The 17,121-nt window shown below is 43.1% G+C and overlaps 1 long non-coding RNA gene across 5 annotated transcripts in view; it reads right to left on the reverse strand.

The window, feature by feature from the left end:
• Window positions 1-17,121, reverse strand: part of LOC132539495 (uncharacterized) — a 42,709-nt gene that overhangs the window by 10,344 nt on the left and 15,244 nt on the right. For 3 of the 5 annotated variants that reach the window (XR_009550823.1, XR_009550822.1, XR_009550820.1), the window contains exon 2: window positions 1,560-1,626. The exons of the other annotated variants lie outside the window; for them this stretch is intronic. This is a non-coding gene — a long non-coding RNA (uncharacterized LOC132539495). The remainder of the gene's footprint in view (window positions 1-1,559; window positions 1,627-17,121) is intronic. 5 annotated transcript variants of the gene reach the window in all.

A 17,121-nucleotide genomic window follows, 5' to 3' on the forward strand; every position in this document is an offset into this window, starting at 1 on the left:
AGATCTGGAAATGGACCTGTCTGGAGATGACCCAGAAGTTGACATTGGGAGGTAATAGGATGAAACTGAATATATGTTAGAAGTAGAGTGAAAGCAAGTGACGTGGTGGAAAGAACCTAACGTGAATTGGATGGGGCACATGGCATGCAGAAGATTTTCAGTTTACATTCTTTTTATTGCCACCGGGATTATCACTGGGCCTCAGTGCCAGCACAACAAATTCACCACGTCCGACAGCCAGCCACCCGCCCCTTCTCCCCTTTTTTTTTTTCTTTTATTTGATAGAATAGAGGGAAATTGAGAGGAAAGGGGAGATGAGAGGGAGGGAAAGAGAGAAAACTGTAGACCTGTTTTACTGATGATGAAGCTTCTCCCATGACAAGTGGGGACCAGAGACTTGAACCTGGGCCTTAGCTCATGGTAGCATGTGTGCTGAATTAGGTGCACCACCACCCACCCCTAGAAGACTTTTTTTTTCCTTGCCTCCCAGGTTATTGCTGGAGCTTGGTGCCTGCACTACGAATCCACTGCTCCTGGAGGGTATTTTTTCCCTTTTGTTGCCCTTGTTGTTAATCATTGTTATTATTTTTGTCACTATTGTTGTTGTTGCTGTTGTTGTTGGATAGGATAGAGAGACATGGAGAGGAGGGGAAGACAGAGAGGTAGAGAGAAAGACACCTGCAGACCTACTTCACCTCCTATGAAGTGACCCCCTCTGCAGGTGGGGAGCCAGAGGCTAGAAATTTGACCCTTATGCCAGTCCTTTTGGTTCACGTCACGTGCGCTTAACCCGCTGTGCTACCTCCCAGCCCCCAACTATTTTTAATATTTATTTCCTTTTGTTGCTCTTGTTGTTTTTTATTGTTGTAGTTATTACTGTTGCTGTTATTGATGTCGTCGTTGCTGGATAGAACAGAGAGAAATGTAGAGAGGAGGGGAAGACAGAGAGGGGGAGAGAAAGATAGACACCTGCAGACCTGCTTCACTGCCTGTGAAGTGATTCCCCTGCAGGTGGGGAGCTGGGGACTCTAACCGGGATCCTTAAGCAAGTCCTTGCGTTTTGCACCACCTGTGCTTAACCTGCTGAGCTACTGCCCAACTCCCCCCGACTTTTTTTTTAAATAAATATTTATTTATTAATGATGGAGAAGAGGAATGGGAAGGGTAGGGAAGGGAAGGGAAGGGAAGGTGAGAGGCAGTTGAAGGGCCGGATTGTGGCACACTGGTTTAAATACACATAGTATGAAGTGCAAGGACTGGCACAAGGATCCCAGTTCGAGCCCCCAGCTCTCCACCTGCTCTGGGGAGGGGGGGGTCGCTTCACAAGTAGTGAAGCAGACCTGAAAGTGTTTATCTTTTTCTCTCCCTCTCTATCTTCCCCTCTTCTCTCAATTTCTCTCTGTCCTATCTGATGAAATTGGGAAAAAAAAAAAAAAAAAAGACCACTAGGAGCAGTGAATTCACAGTGCAAGCACCAAGCCCCAGTGATAAACATGCAGGAAAACGAAATAAATAAATAAATGGAAGCTGAGAGGAGAGGGGACTAGGAGGTAGCTTACTTGGCAGAGCATACACCTTGCCATGCACGAGGACCTGGGTTTGAGCTGTCACACCATATGGGGGCACCTAGCAAAGGAAAAGCTTCATGAGTGGCAGAATGTTACTATAAAACCTCTCCTGTCTCTGTCTCTGTCCCTCTCTGTCTCTCACCCTCTGTCTGAGAGGAAAAAAATAATAAAGTTTGTCAACTTGTGAGCAATGTGGTGGCTATTATCTCTGGGAGGTGGGAGAGTAAGAACACAGAACCTTGGTGGTGGGCACAGTGTGGAACTCGGCCCTTTATCTTACAGTCTTGTCACCCATAATCAAAAATGAAAACAAAGACTCATATGCAGACCTTTTCTCTCTCTTCTCAACTCTCATGGGACTATCTCCACAAGTTTTCCTTTCCCAATATTGTTTTTGTGTGACTTTTACTTCACACCATTATAATAAAAAGGTTTGCATTTTGCATTTGGGGTGGGGTGAAGCCTTTTGGGTGGTGGAATTGAGTGGGCAGGAAGCTCCAGCAAAGCCCTGGCAGCAAAAAAAAAAAAAAAAAGAAAGAAAGAAAGAATTGAGATGAGAGAGTTTGGGAAGATTCCAGAATGACAAATAATAATACTCATCTGAGACCTGAATTCTACTCCCTTGGCCTCACCTCCACCCTGGGGAATATTTAGTAACCTCAGGGAAGAAAAAAAATCAGAATAGTCAGACCGATTAACATCTTGTTTCTGCTCCCCCAGCTGTATTCTCCCGTTTCCAGGAGAGTGTCATTCACTCCTCGGATTCCAGTGCATATTTTAGTATGTTCTACTCTCCTAGGCCAGGGGAGGGAGATGGTTGATGCAGTCAACTGAAGTCAAGTAAGTATGACATGAATCCCACTTTCCAAGACATGATCTCGATTAGTTGTGTAGTGCTACATAGCAACTCCCAAATGTTATGACTTAAAGGAACAATAAATACTTTTTTGCCTCCCACAGTTAATGTGGAGTTTGGAACTCAGAAGCTTCTTTCTAAGCAAATGGCTGTGACTTGATGTCACTCACAGAGTTACAGTCAAAATGTCAACTGGGGCTAAGCTTGCTTAAGAATTTGACTGGGTAAAGAAATAAATAACAACACACCTGAGGGAACAAGTTCAGCAGTTAGACACAGGACCTGAATGCCTGAGTCCCTGGTTCGATTCTCACCACCACATATAACAGAGTGGTGGCTTGTGCTCTTGTCTATAGCTCTTTCTCTCTCATTAAAATTAATAAAACTTTTCCTGAGGCTGACCACCATGTACTGCAAGGGGACTCACTCACATGAGTGCACTCAGTTTCTGGCAAGTTGCTGTTACCTTTGGGTGGAAGTACACATTTCTCACATAAGCTTCCCTAAAACTTGGGTGTTTTTTTGTTTGTTTGTTTTTGTTTTGATGGCCATCAGGGCTATTGCTAGGACTCAGCACTTACACAATGAAGCCACCAATCCACCACTTCTGGCAGCCATTTTTCTTTTCTTTCTTCTTATTTTATTTTATTCATTGATTATTAACTAGAGACCGAGAGAAACCGAGAGGGGAGGAGGAGATAGGGAGAAAGACAGAGAAACACCTACAGCTTTACTTCACCACTCATGAAGTTTTCCTCTTGCAGGTGAGCTTGAACCCAGGTCCTTGTGCACTGAAGTGTCTATGCTTAATCACTGCCACACACACACACACACACACACACACACACACACACTTTTTTTTCTTTTTCTTTTACTTGATGGGGCAGATAGAAATTGAGAAAGGAGGGAGGATAGGGAGAGAGAGGCACCTGCAGCCCTGCTTCACCACTCATGAAGCTTCTCCTGTATAGATGGGAAGCAGGGCCTTGAACCCAGCGCCTCACAGGTGGTGAAGTGTGTGCTTAACCAGGTGCATCTGACCCTCCTTGGGTGTCCTAATGACAACGACAGTTGGTTTTCCTCTGAGCAAGTGATACAAGAGAGAGATAGAATGGGCACTGAAGTATTTTTACAACAGACTTGACAGTTATTTACACTCTCTTTTATTGGCCGCAAGGCAGCCAGGACTCAGCAGAGCGAGAGACCACAGAAAGGCAAGAATTCCAGGAGATGAGGATCATGGTGCCATCTTGGAGGTCAGCTAACTCAAATACACCTGGGATTTCAAAGTTCCTTTAATATAACTCAGCAGAAAAGTTAGGATGCTTATAAACTTGTAAAAAAAAATTAAATATGATTACAATAGAGAGCTTTTCAGTTATTCATAAAAATGTCATGAAATAGATTTCAACAGATCCCATTTTCACTGAAACTTGGTTCAATTTTGTTTTGAACTCCTGGAAACATTCTTCAGAGTAGGCTAGGAGTTCATGAGCTACATGGTGATCTTAATCTTTATTCATAGAATGTAGGGCATACTGCTATATAACAAAAAGACCAAAAAACTCAGTGGTTTAGATCAAATCCATAGATTAAGTGGGGTGGGTGTGGGTAGATGGATGGCCTTTGACTGCTAGGGAAGAAGTGTGAAATGTCTTGGTCCTAGATGGCTGCTCAGCAAGCAGAAGGAAGAAAGAGAAAGTCGGAAACAGTCAACTTTCCTTTTTTTTCATTATTTTTTTTTAAATTTCTTTTTTATTATTTATCTTCCCTTTTTTTCCCCTTGTTTTATTATTGTTGTTGTTGATGTCATCGTTGTTGGATAGGACAGAGATAAATGGAGAGAGGAGGGGAAGACAGAGGGGGAGAGAAAGACACCTGCAGACCTGCTTTACCGCCTGTGAAGCAACTCCCCCAGGAGGTGGGGAGCCAGGGGCTCGAACCAGGATCCTTATGCCAGTCCTTGCGCTTTGTGCCATGTGCGATTAACCTGCTGCGCTACCGCCCGACCCCCTCAACATTCCTTTTATAAAAACATGTCTTAGGGGCTGGGCAGTGGTGCGCCAGTTAAGTGCACATAGTACTAAACAAGGATCTGGGTTCGAGCTTCCACTCCCCAACTGCAGAAGGGAAGCTTCCTAGCTCCCCTCTCCCTCTCTTTGTTCTATCAAATAAAATGGAAAAAACGGCTTCCAGGAGCACTGGATTTGTAGTGCTGGCACCAGGCCCCAGTGATAACCCTGGAGGCATTAAAAAAAAAAAGAACATGACCTAGAAATTACATTGCTTCACTCAAATTCCATCAACCAGATCTTATTAATGTAGTCAGCCCTTCCTTACTGCAAGAGAAAACTGGGCAGAGTCCTATCCAGTCACAGACCCTGCTAACACTCAGTATGTGGGCAGTAGGATAGAGGAGTCATATTACTCAGCGGAAGAAGAGGAGACTGGATGCTGGATATGATCTTTGCCACACCTAAGAAATATAGTTCTTTGGGCCAAGTCAGGTGACCAAGGTTAACCAGTTATGGGACATCTCTCCAGAAACACTTCAAGAATTAGATATACATTAAAAGCACAGTAGCGGGAGTCAGGTGGTAGCGCAGCGGGTAAGCACAGGTGCCGCAAAGTGCAAGGACCGGCATAAGGATCCTGGTTCGAACCCCCAGCTCCCCACCTGCAGGGAGTCACTTCACAAGCTCCCCACCTGCAGGGGAGTCACTTCACAGATCTGCAGGTGTCTGTCTTTCTCTCCCCCTCTCTGTCTTCCCCTCCTCTCTCCATTTCTCTCTGTCCTATCTGACAACAACAATAATAACTACACAATAAAATAACAAGGGCAACAAAAGGGAATAAATAAATATTTAAAAAGCACAGTAGCATGGTAGGGGGTTAGCTCACCCTGTAAAGCATATGGTTTACCACACATGAGGACCCAGGTTTGAGCCACCAGCCATTACAAAGGAGTGCCTGCAAGGAGGAAGTTCATAAGTAGTGGAGAAATATTGAGGTGTCTCTCCTTCCCCATCCTTTCTCCCTCCCTGTCTCACCCTGTGTCAACACACACACACACACACACACACACACACAAATACGTGATATCTTGCTGCAATACTTTTGTTGAAAAAAAACAACTTACTTGTCATATCATCCATAAATTAGTTTTGTATTATCACTGTATTGTCACCGTTGCTTTCTTTTAAAAATAAATAAATAAAAGGTTCAAGTTAGAGTCAGAGAGATTAAACAGTTATTTGTGCAACAGATTTTAAATGTTTAAGCCTCAGAGGTCCCAGATTCAATCCCCAGCACCCTATAAAACAGAAGTGAGTAGTGCTCTGGTCAAACAAGCAAACAAACAGGAGAAAAATTCCAACTATTTGAAGAATATTTGTTTCTGTAGGCAATGGAAAAACAGAAGTAAATACGATCTTTACCTCCCAGAACAAAGTCTAGTGGGTATTGAGGGGCAGTTAAACAAGGAGATACAAAAAAAGTGGGCTAGTGGCAGTGGAGATCACTCAGCAGGTGGGACACTGGAATTGCATGTGCCAGAGTGATGCTCCGACAACATGAGCACTAACACCTCAATGAAACATGTGTCTGGGGGCCGTGTGGTAGGTAGTGCAGTGGGTTAAGTGCACATGGTGCAAAGCTCAAGGACCGGAATAAGGATCCTGGTTTGAGCCCCAGGCTCCCGACCTGCAGGAGGGTCACTTCACAAGTGGTGAAGCAGGTCTGCCAGTGTCTGTCTTTTTCTCCCCCTCTCTGTCTTCCCCTCATCTCTTAATTTCTCTCTGTCTTATCCAAAAACAACAACATCAATAACAATAACAACAACAAGGAAGAAAATAAAGCCAACAAAAATGGAAAAAACCTCCAACCTAACTCAACAAGACAAACACAGACTCAAAGTGAAAGGATGGAAAACTATCATACAAGCCGATGGCCCACAAAAAAAGGTAGGAATAGCTATTCTTATATCTGACACGATAGACTTTAAAACAGATAAAATTTTTAAAAGATAGGGATGGACACTACTTAATGTTCAGAGGATCAGTCAATCAAGAGGACTTAACAATTATTAATATCTATTACCCAATGAGAAGCCATCTAAATACATCAAATGTCTACTGAAAGAGCTACAGCAATATATTAACAGCAACACAGTCATAGTAGGGGACTTCAACAACCCACTCTCTCAACTTGACAGATCATCCAGGCAGAAAATCAATAAAGACATAAGGGAGCTAAATGAAGAGATAGATAAACTAGAACTATTGGACATTTTCAGAGTCATTCACCCTAAGAAACTGGAATACACATTCTACACAAGTCCAGATGGGTCATTCTCAAGGATAGACCATATGTTAGGCCACAAAGACAGCATCAGCAAATTCAAGAGCATTGAAATCATCCCAAGCATCTTCTCAGACCACAGTGGAATTAAACTAACACTTAACAATCAACAAAAGATTAGTAATAGTCCCAAAGTGTGGAAGCTCAGCAGTACACTTCTTAACAACCTCTGGGTCAAAGAGGAAATAAAGGAAGAAATCAAAATGTTTCCAGAATTCAATGAAAATGAAGACACAAGCTATCAAAATATTTGGGACACAGCTAAGGCAGTACTGAGAGGGAAGTTCATAGCCATACAAGCACAACATTAGGAAACAAGAAAAAGCACAAATAAACAGCCCAACTGCACATCTTAAAGACCTAGAAGAAGAACAACAACAAAGGAACCTTAAAGCAACCAGAAGGACAGAAGTCATTAAAGTTAGGGCAGAAATCAATAACAATGAAAATAAGAAAACCATACAAAAGATCAATGATAGTAAATGTTGGTTCTTCGAAAGAGTGAACAAAATAGACAAACCTTTAGCCAGACTCACAAAACAAAAAAGGGAGAAGACCCAAATAAATCGGATCATAAATGAAAGAGGAGATATCACAACATATACTGCAGAAATTCAACATATCATGTGAGGCTTCTATGAACAACTATATGCCATCAAGCTAGAGGACCTGGAAGAAATGGACGATTTTCTAGATACCTACCAATTTCCAAAACTAAGTAAAGAGGAAGTAGATAACATGAACAGGCCCATCACAGCTAATGAAATTGAGACAGTTATCAAAAATCTTCCCAAAAAATAAAAGTCCTGGACCAGATGGTTTTACAAATGAATTCTACAAAACCTTCAAAGAAGAACTAATACCTCTACTTTTAAAAGTCTTCCAGAAGATTGAAGACACTGGAATACTCCCTGACAGCTTCTATGAAGCCAACATCACTCTGATACCAAAAGCAGACAGGGACACAACCAAAAAAGAAAACTATAGACCAATATCTCTGATGAACATAGATGTGAAAATATTGAACAAAATTCTAGCCAACCAGATACAGTAGTATATTAAAAACATTGTTCATCATGACCAAGTGGGAATTATCCCAGGCATGCAAGGTTGGTTTAATATACGTAAATCAATCAATGTGATCCACCACATCAACAAAAGCAAGACCAAAAACCACATGGTCATATCAATAGATACAGAAAAAGCCTTTGACAAAATACAACATCCCTTTATGACCAAAGCACTACAAAAAATGGGAATAGATAGAACATTCCTGAAGATAGTGGAGTCTATATATAGCAAACCTATAACCAACATCATACTCAATGGTGAAAAACTGGAAGCATTTCCCCTCAGATCAGGTACTAGACAGGGCTGCCCACTATCACCATTACTATTCAACATAGTGTTGGAAGTTCTTGCCATAGCAATCAGGCAGGAGCAAGGAACAAAAGGGATACAGATTGGAAGAGAAGAAGTCAAACACTCCCTATTTGCAGATGACATGATAGTATACATAGAAAAACCTAAGGAATCCAGCAAGAAGCTTTTGGAAATCATCAGGCAATACAGTAAGGTGTTAGGCTACAAAAGTAACATTCAAAAGTCAGTGGCATTCCTCTATGCAAACACTAAGTTAGAAGGAGATGAAATCCAGAAATCAATTCCTTTTACTATAGCAACAAAAAATAATAAAATATCTAAGAGTAAACCTAACCAAAGAAGTGAAAGACTTGTATACTGAAAATTATGAGTCTACGCAAGAAAATTGAAAAAGACACAAAGAAGTGAAAAGATATTCCATGTTCATGGGTTGGAAGAATTAACATCATCAAAATGAATATACTACCCATAGCCATATACAAATTTAATGCTACCCCCATCGAGATCCCAAGCACATTTTTAGGAGAATAGAACAAATGCTACAAATGTTTATCTGGAACCAGAAAAGACCTAGAATTGCCAAAGCAATCTTGAGAAAAAAGAACAGAACCAGAGGTATCACACTCCCAGATCTCAAATTGTATTATAGCGCCATTGTCATCAAAACTGCTTGGTACTGGAACATGAGTAGAAACACTGACCAGCGGAATAGAATTGAGAGCCCAGAAGTAAGCCCCCACACCTATGGACATCTTATCTTTGACAAAGGTGCTCAGACTATGAAATGGGAAAACAGAGTCTCTTCAACAAATGGTGTTGGAAAAAATGGGTTGAAACATGCAGAAGAATGAAACTGAACCACTATATTTCACCAAATACAAAAGTAAATTGCAAGTGGATCAAGGACTTGGATGTTATACCAGAAACTATTAGATACTTAGAGGAAAATATTGGCAAAACTCTTTTCCGCATAAATTTTAAAGACATCTTCAATGAAACAAATCCAATTACAAAGAAGACTAAGGCAAGCATAAACCTATGGGACTACATCAAATTAAAAAGCTTCTGCACAGCTAAAGAAACTACTACCCAAACCAAGAGACCCCTCACAGAATGGGAGAAGATCTTTACATGCCATACATCAGACAAGAGGCTAATAACCAGAATATATAAAGAACTTGCAAATCTCAACAACAAGACAACAAATAACCCCATCCAAAAATGGGGGGAGGACATGGACAGAATATTCACCACAGAAGAGATTCAAAAGGCTGAGAAACACGTGAAAAAAATAAAAACAATGAGATACTACTTCACTCCTGTGAGAATGTCATACATCAAAAAAGATAACAGCAGCAAATGCTGGAGAGGTTGTGGGGTCAAAGGAACCCTCCTACACTGCTGGTGGGAATGTAAATTGGTCCAACCTCTGTGGAGAACAGTCTGGAGAACTCTCAGAAGGCTAGAAATGGACCTACCCTATGATCTTGCAAGTCCCCTCCTGGGGATATATCCTAAGGAACCCAACACACCCATCCAAAAAGATCTGTGTACACATATGTTCTTGGCAGCACAATTTGCAATAGTCAAAACCTGGAAGCAACCCAGGTGTCCAACAACAGATGAGTGGCTGAGCAAGTTGTGGTGTATATATACAATGGAATACTACTCAGCTGTAAAAAATGGTGACTTCACTGTTTTCAGCCGATCTTAGATGGACCTTGAAAAATTCATGTTAAGTGAAATAAGTCAGAAACAGAAATATGGGATGATCTCACTCTCAGGCAGAAGTTGAAAAACAAGATCAGAAAAGAAAACACAAGTAGAACTCAAACTGGAATTGGCATATTGCACCAAAGTAAAAGACCCTGGGGTAGGTGGGTGTGGAGGATACATATATATCCAAGAAGGATGACAGAGGACCTAGTGGGGGTTGTATTGTTATATGGGAAACTGGGGAATGTTATGCATGTACAAACTATTGTATTTACTGTTGAATGTAAAACATTAATTCCCCAATAAAGAAATTTAAAAAATGACCTCCAGGAGCAGTAGGTTCATAGCGTAGGCACCGAGCTCCAACAATAACCTGGAGGAAAAAGAAAGGAAGGAAGGAAGGAAGGAAGGGAAGAAGGGAGGGAGGAAGGAAGGAAGAAAGAAAGAGAAGGAAAGAAAGAAAGAAAGAAAGAAAGAAAGAAAGAAAGAAAGAAAGAAAGAAAGAAAGAAGAAAGATGTATCTGTAAAGTATTTATAGTGGCTTTTGTCATATATATATATATATATATATATATATATATATATATATATATCCACATGCATCCAATTTATGAATTGCACAAGAGCTTTATAAATACTCTCTATAACTAGGTGCTACACTATATCATCCAGACTATGAGTGCGGGAATTCAGAAGAATGGGACATTACTGAGTGAATGGACTGGGGAGGCTTCTGCAAAGTGTGCTTGGGCCTTGAATGATGCAGAGAACAGTCTGTTTCATGTGCCAGAATCACAAGAGCAGAGCTAAACTGGGCCTACTCGTGAGTCAAGGTGGCTGGAATAAAGGGAACATCACAGAGAATTTCTTCTTCCTTGTCTTCACAGAGAAGAGAACGGAGAGAACTAGCTGGGAGAAGGGAAGCCTTTTCAGAGGGATTTGAGTGGCCCTGTGTCAGTTTACCCCCACTTAAGTGGCCTTGGCAACACTGCCCTGCCTCTCCCCCCTTTCTAGGAAAAAAAACAAACTCCAACATCTCTCCTCCTCCAGAAGGAGCATATTGTCACTTTGCATATCAAGAACTAGATCAGATTTTCCTAACTCTGGCCTGGGGGCTATGCCAAGCGACAGACACACAATCCTTGTTCCCTAAGAGCTTCCTGTCTAAGAGGGATGCAGACTGACAATTCAGAGATCAGAATGAGATAATCTCAGTTTAAAATGAAGTCATCATGGTTCCCTAAAGGGCAATGCTTTCAGCTGCACCATGGAGGGACCTTGGCAGAGAATACTCATGGCCTGGGCATGAGTGGGATGAGCCCAGGCTGGGTGAGGCTCTATAGACCCTCTAGCCCTTGAGATCAGTCTACAACAGCCACCCTGAGAAGGGCTGATGGAAGGGAGACCTTTCCTCCTCCAGAACCAGCCTCTACTATCTCCACCCCCAAAAGAGCATTGAGAGGGAAGCTGACCAAAGGAAGAGGTAGGAGGTGCTGCTCAGATCCTGATAGGACCTAGCAACTTGGACACAAGCCAGCGGAAAACACCATTGTCTGAGTTGCTTTTCCAACTTCCTGCCTTCAAATGCACACCCTGCCTGCCCTCCTGCCTCTCCTGCCCTTCTCTATCCCTCCTCCTCCATCACTGCAGTTAGGAGGCAAAGCAAACCGAGAGGAAGTCAGGCCACCAAGTAAGAGGGAAGAGCATCCAGGTCCATCCCTTAGTGGAGAAGGGCAAAACCACATAGAACAGGACATTGGGGCCATTCAAGGAGGAAGCTGAGAGCTGGATACTTATCTCTCTCAACCACCACTACCTTCTCTGGAAAGAACTGTGGTTATCTGACTGTGTTTCTGTGGGTGTCTGGGCCTCTCTGCACATCCCCGTAGCCTGTAGTGCTATTTGTGGGAGGAGAAGAGGACTCAGCAAACTGCCTTTTGAGAGGGGTAGGAGGGAGGTGTCCCACACGGCATGAGTGAGGGAGTCTACAGCCCAGTTCGTGTTACCGTTTACTCTCTCTCTCTCTCTCTCTCTCTCTTTCTCTCTCTCTCTCTCTCTCTGTCTCTCTCTTTCTCTCTTTGTCTCTCTCTCTCTCTCTCTCATTTTAGTATTTAGTTATTGGATAGAGACAGAAAGAAATCTAGTGGTCCAGGAAACAGTGCAGTGGATAAACCATTGGACTCTCAAGCATGAGGTCATGAATTCAGTCCCTGGTACCACATGTACCAGACTGATGTCTGGTTCTTTCTCTCGCTCTCGCTTATCTTTCATATTAACAAATAATTTTTTAAAAAAAGAGGGGAGGGAGGGAGAGTAGGAAGAAAACTTTGGGGGCCTACTACGTAATGAAATTGTATGCACATGTCAATGATTGCACTGTAAAGCATTCACCCCCAGATTAAAACAAAATTAGAGAGAATTCTGTAAGGAACTGAGAGATAGAGGAGAACATGAGACACCTATAGTACTGCTTCACTACTTGCAAAATATCCTCCCTTTAGATGGAGACTGGGCCAGGGGCTTGAACCCGTGTCCTCAGGCATGATAAGATGTGTGTTCTTACCAGTGGAGCCACAGCCCCGTTGTTTCTGATCTCCAGGTTCCCTGACCCTGAGTCTACCTCATGAGTCTACCTCATGTCCCCAGAGGGACCAGCTTTGCCTTCCCAACCAATTCCTCTGCCCAGCCACTGCTTCCAGCGCCTCGGGCCCTCCCCATCCTCACACTCACTCCTCTGGCAGGAAGGCTGGACTTTTGGCTGGGAACTGAGTGCAAAGCGGAAACGGGCAGCTGGCAAGTGTGATTTATGTCTCTGACTTCACCCCAGGCTGGAACCCAAATACAGGGAGCCTCCCTATAAAAGCCCTTTTGGTAAATCTCCTCCTCCAAAACCTCAGGTCCTTCTAGCAGGTCACAGGTCACGCAGGTCCTCACCCCTAACCCCAGTCCCCTACCCCCACCAGCACTCACACTCCACCTCCTGCTGACTGGTTGGAAGAGTGTATTCACTTTACAATCACCAGCAGGAGGCAAGAATCCTCTATCAGCGGGAACAATAGTCAGGTCCCACTGTAAATCTAATTTCCTTCTCTCCTGCTGTCGGACCAGGACTTGGTGACAACAAAGGGCAGCTAAATTACTTAGAATCCTAACTCTTGCAAATTTTAATGTACTCTCCATCCTAATGATTGTTTCTATCTCTAGAAGAATCCTCAAAGACAAGAGAGTGCCAGATCCTCATGGTTAATCTTTAACTTGGCAGTGCATGTATCTTTACCTCCTGTTTGTCAAGGGCTGGGAAGCACGCACCATTCTCCTTCCAGCTAAGTCAGTCCTGAAACAACTTACAGGACTTGTTTGTTTGTTCATTCATCCAGGACCTTCTTCAGACACTATTTCATTGATCCTGGACTGACTTTTCACCCCTTTTATTTCACAGACACAGAGAGAAAGAGACATGATAGCATTGGCGCTCCATCCCCACCATCCCCAGTGGTATTCACACTTGGTACCAGGGCCCAAACCTGGACCACACAGCAGGACAGCTGGGGAAATAGCTCAGCATTTAGAGCTCAGGACTTGCATGTCTGGGGTTTCCAGTTCAATTTCCAACACTACCCATGGTCTGTGCCAGAATGGTCCTCTGACTTTTCTCTTTGCCTCTTACATTGTTTCAGAATGAAATCTCATGGGGCCTGGGCGGTGGCACACCTATTTGAGGATACACAGTATAATTAATAAAAGGAGCCAGGTTCAAGCCCTCAGTCTTCACATGCAGGGGGGGAAGGTTCACTAGCAGTGAAGCAGTGCTACAGGTCTCTCTCTCCCTCTCTGTCCCTCTCTCTATCTCCTCTTCCCCTCTCAATTTATCTCTATCCTGTCAAATTAAATTAAATTAAATCTCATTAAGAAAAAAAAGAGAAAGCTACTTTAAAAAGAAGAGAAAATCTTACTCAGGATGACAGTCCCTGAAGTCATTCAAGTGCTTCCCATTTTTGCCAATCGGAAAATCATTAGGGCATCCCAGGAGGTGGTGCAGTAGATAAGGAGATTTATTTGTTTGTTTGTTTATCACTGGGGCTCGGTGCCCACATTATGAATCCACTGCTCCTAGTGTCCATTTTTTCCATTTTACTGGAGAGAGTAGAGAGAAATTGAGAGAGGAGGGACATTAAGGGAGAGAGAAATACACCTGAAGACCTACTTGTGAAACGACACTCCCCCCCACACACAAAGGTGGGGAGCCAGGGGCTCAAATCTGATCCTTAAGCAGGTCCCTGCACTTAGTACTATGTGTGCTTAACCAAGTGTGCCACCACCTAGCCCCAATTAGGTGTTATACTATCAGACATGAAGTCCCAAGTTTGATCCCTGGTATCACATGTGCCAGAGTGATGCTGTGGTGTTAGCTCTCTCTCATCAATAAATAAATCTTAAAAGAGAGAGAAAGAGAGAAAGAAAAAAGAGGTGATTAAATTAGCAAATCTAATGTCTTCTTTTTCAAATTTTTCATCAGTTAAAGGACCTTACTAACCTTAGACCTTACTAACCTTAATTAGGAAGTTCATTTGAAGGCTATAAACAAAAAAAATGTTACCTTGGGGGGGCTGGGTGGTGGTGCACCTAGATGAGTGTACATGTTACAGTGCACAAGGACCCAGGTTCAAGCTCCCAATCCCCACCTGCAGGAGGGAAGCTTGCAAGTGGTGAAGCAGTGTTGCAGGCGACTCTCTGGCTCTTTAACACCCCCTTCCCTCTCGATTTCTGGCTGTCTCTATCCAATAAATGAATAACTATAACTAAAAAATAAGAAAACGGGAGTGGGGCGGTAGTGCAGAGGGTTAAGCACACATGGTGCTAAGTGCAAGGAACATCGTAAGGATCCTGGTTCAAGCCCCGGCTCCTCACCTGCAGGGGAATCGCTTCACAGGTGGTGAAGCGGGTCTGCAGGTGTCTATCTTTCTCTCCCCCTCTCTGTCTTCCCCTTCTCTCTTCATTTCTCTCTGTCCTATCCAACAACGATGACATCAATAACAACTACAATAATAACTACAACAATAATAAAAAACAACAAGAGCAAAAAAAGGGAAAATAAAATAATAAAATATTTTTAATTAAACAAAAAATAAGAAATTTATACCTTGGGGTTGTTTTGCTGTTAAATAAGATAATATACAGAAAGCACTTATATTTGTACTTGATACCTGTTAACAGCTTATTTTACCCAGACCTCAACAATTGAACAACCTGAGAGTTTGCATCACCTAGATAGTAGAGCTGACACTCTCATTCACCTCCTTGGAGGGAAGCTCAGATTCCTGTTTTCATTTCAGAGAATGCATTAGTGAATGAAAGAATGGATGAGTGAATGAATGAATGAATGAATGAATGGCTCCTCCTCCATTTGTTTTCCTGGGTCTGGCCTGGCCTGGCTTCCTTTCCATCACCCTCTGCAGAGTCTCCCCAGAGCCCTGAGCTCATCCTAGTTACCGAGTGTTTGTTTCCTCCTGGCCCCACACAAAAGCTCCAACCACCGCACTGGATTTCCCCAGAGCTCCTCCAGAGAAATTGGAATGTGTTGGAGATGGTACCTCAGGGGTCATCTTGTTCAAGTCCTTTAGTTTAGAAAGATCCAGAGAAGGAAAAGCCTTGCCAAAAGTTGAAAGCTTAGAATCAAATACCTGGGCCCATCCCAGAGGTGTCCCTGTCTGCTCTCAAGGCTACAAAAAGTCTCTTCCCCTTTTCCTTTCTCTCCCTAGTGGGTAGAATAAATCATAATTTTTAACTGCCTGGAACATCAGCAAAAGCTGGAAAATAGCTCAAGGAAGCCCTTCTACACACATAACCTGAGGCATTTGTCTTCATGTTCCCAGTTCTTTCCTAACTCTTATCACCACCACCTCCAGGCACAATTATCTGGCTGCTGTGCTAAATTTCATGTCACTCCACCATAGATTACCAAAAAAAAAAAAAATTTTTTTTATATGTAGGGATCACTGGCTCTCTGGGAGTGTTTCCTCTAAATCCACACAAATACTCATGATGAGTCCTCAGTGGGGCATATCTGAAGGGTGGCCACTGTGAGCTCATAGCACCCACTATGTGCATTTAACCCAGCGTGTCATGGCCTGGCCCCTCATGGCCACCACTTAAGCCACTCGTTATCCTTCCACTGGTGAAGCTCAGGCAGGCCAAAGCCAAAGCCAAAGCCAAAGCCAGTACGTCAGTGGCTTCAATGTGAAGCCAGATTGGCTGAATTTGTCATCCAATGCTTTGCCCCTGAGCTATGCCCCCAGGATGGCTGGACTTGAAGCCCAGCTCCAAGTAAAAACATAATGATCTAAATTTATCTTGGGTAAATTAATTAGCCTCTCTGCATTTTAGAATCCTCAGCTTACCATAGTACCTCCAGACCAGTCGTATATTCCTGAGAGAGTAGCAGTGCCAATTAAACCAGTTTAATGTGGCCTGGGGGGTGGGGTAGTGGATAAAGCTTTAGATTAAGTTTGAGGTCCCAAGTTTAATCCCTGGCATTGAATAAACCAGAGTGATGCTCTAGTTATCTCTCTTTCTCACTAACAGGTAAATTAAAAATAAAGATGAGGGAGTCAGGCAGTAGCACAGCAGGTTAAGCACATATGGTGCAAAGTGCAAGGGCCAGCGTTAAGGATCCCAGTTCGAGCCTCGGCTCCCCACCTGCAGGGGGATTGCTTCGCGAGCGGTGAAGCAGGTCTGCAGGTGTCTATCTTTCTCTCCCCCTCTCTGTCTTCCCCTCCTGTCTCCATTTCTATCTGTCCTATCCAACAACAACAGCTATGACAACAATAATAACTACAACAATGGCAACAAAATGGGGAAAATAGCTTCCAGGAGCAGTGGATTCCTAGTGCAGGCATCGAGCCCCAGGAATAACCCTGGAGACAAAAAAATAAATAAATAAAATAAAAATGAAGGGGCTAGACAGTAGTGCACCGGATTAAGCGCACATAGTGCAAAGCATGAGGACCCGTGCAAGGATCGCTTGGCAAGTGGTGAAGCATGTCTGCAGGTGTCTTTCTCTCTTCTCTGTCTTCCCCTCTCAATTTTTCTTCTCTATCCAGCAACACCAACAACAATAACAGCAACAACAACAACAATGGAGAAAAGATGGCCTCCAAGAGCAGTGGACTCATAGTGCAGGCACCAAGCCCCAGCAATAACCCTGGAGGCAAAAAAAAATAGTAATAATAAATAAATAAA

Source organism: Erinaceus europaeus, chromosome 7 (assembly GCF_950295315.1).
Source record: "Erinaceus europaeus chromosome 7, mEriEur2.1, whole genome shotgun sequence".
Taxonomy (NCBI): domain Eukaryota; kingdom Metazoa; phylum Chordata; class Mammalia; order Eulipotyphla; family Erinaceidae; genus Erinaceus; species Erinaceus europaeus.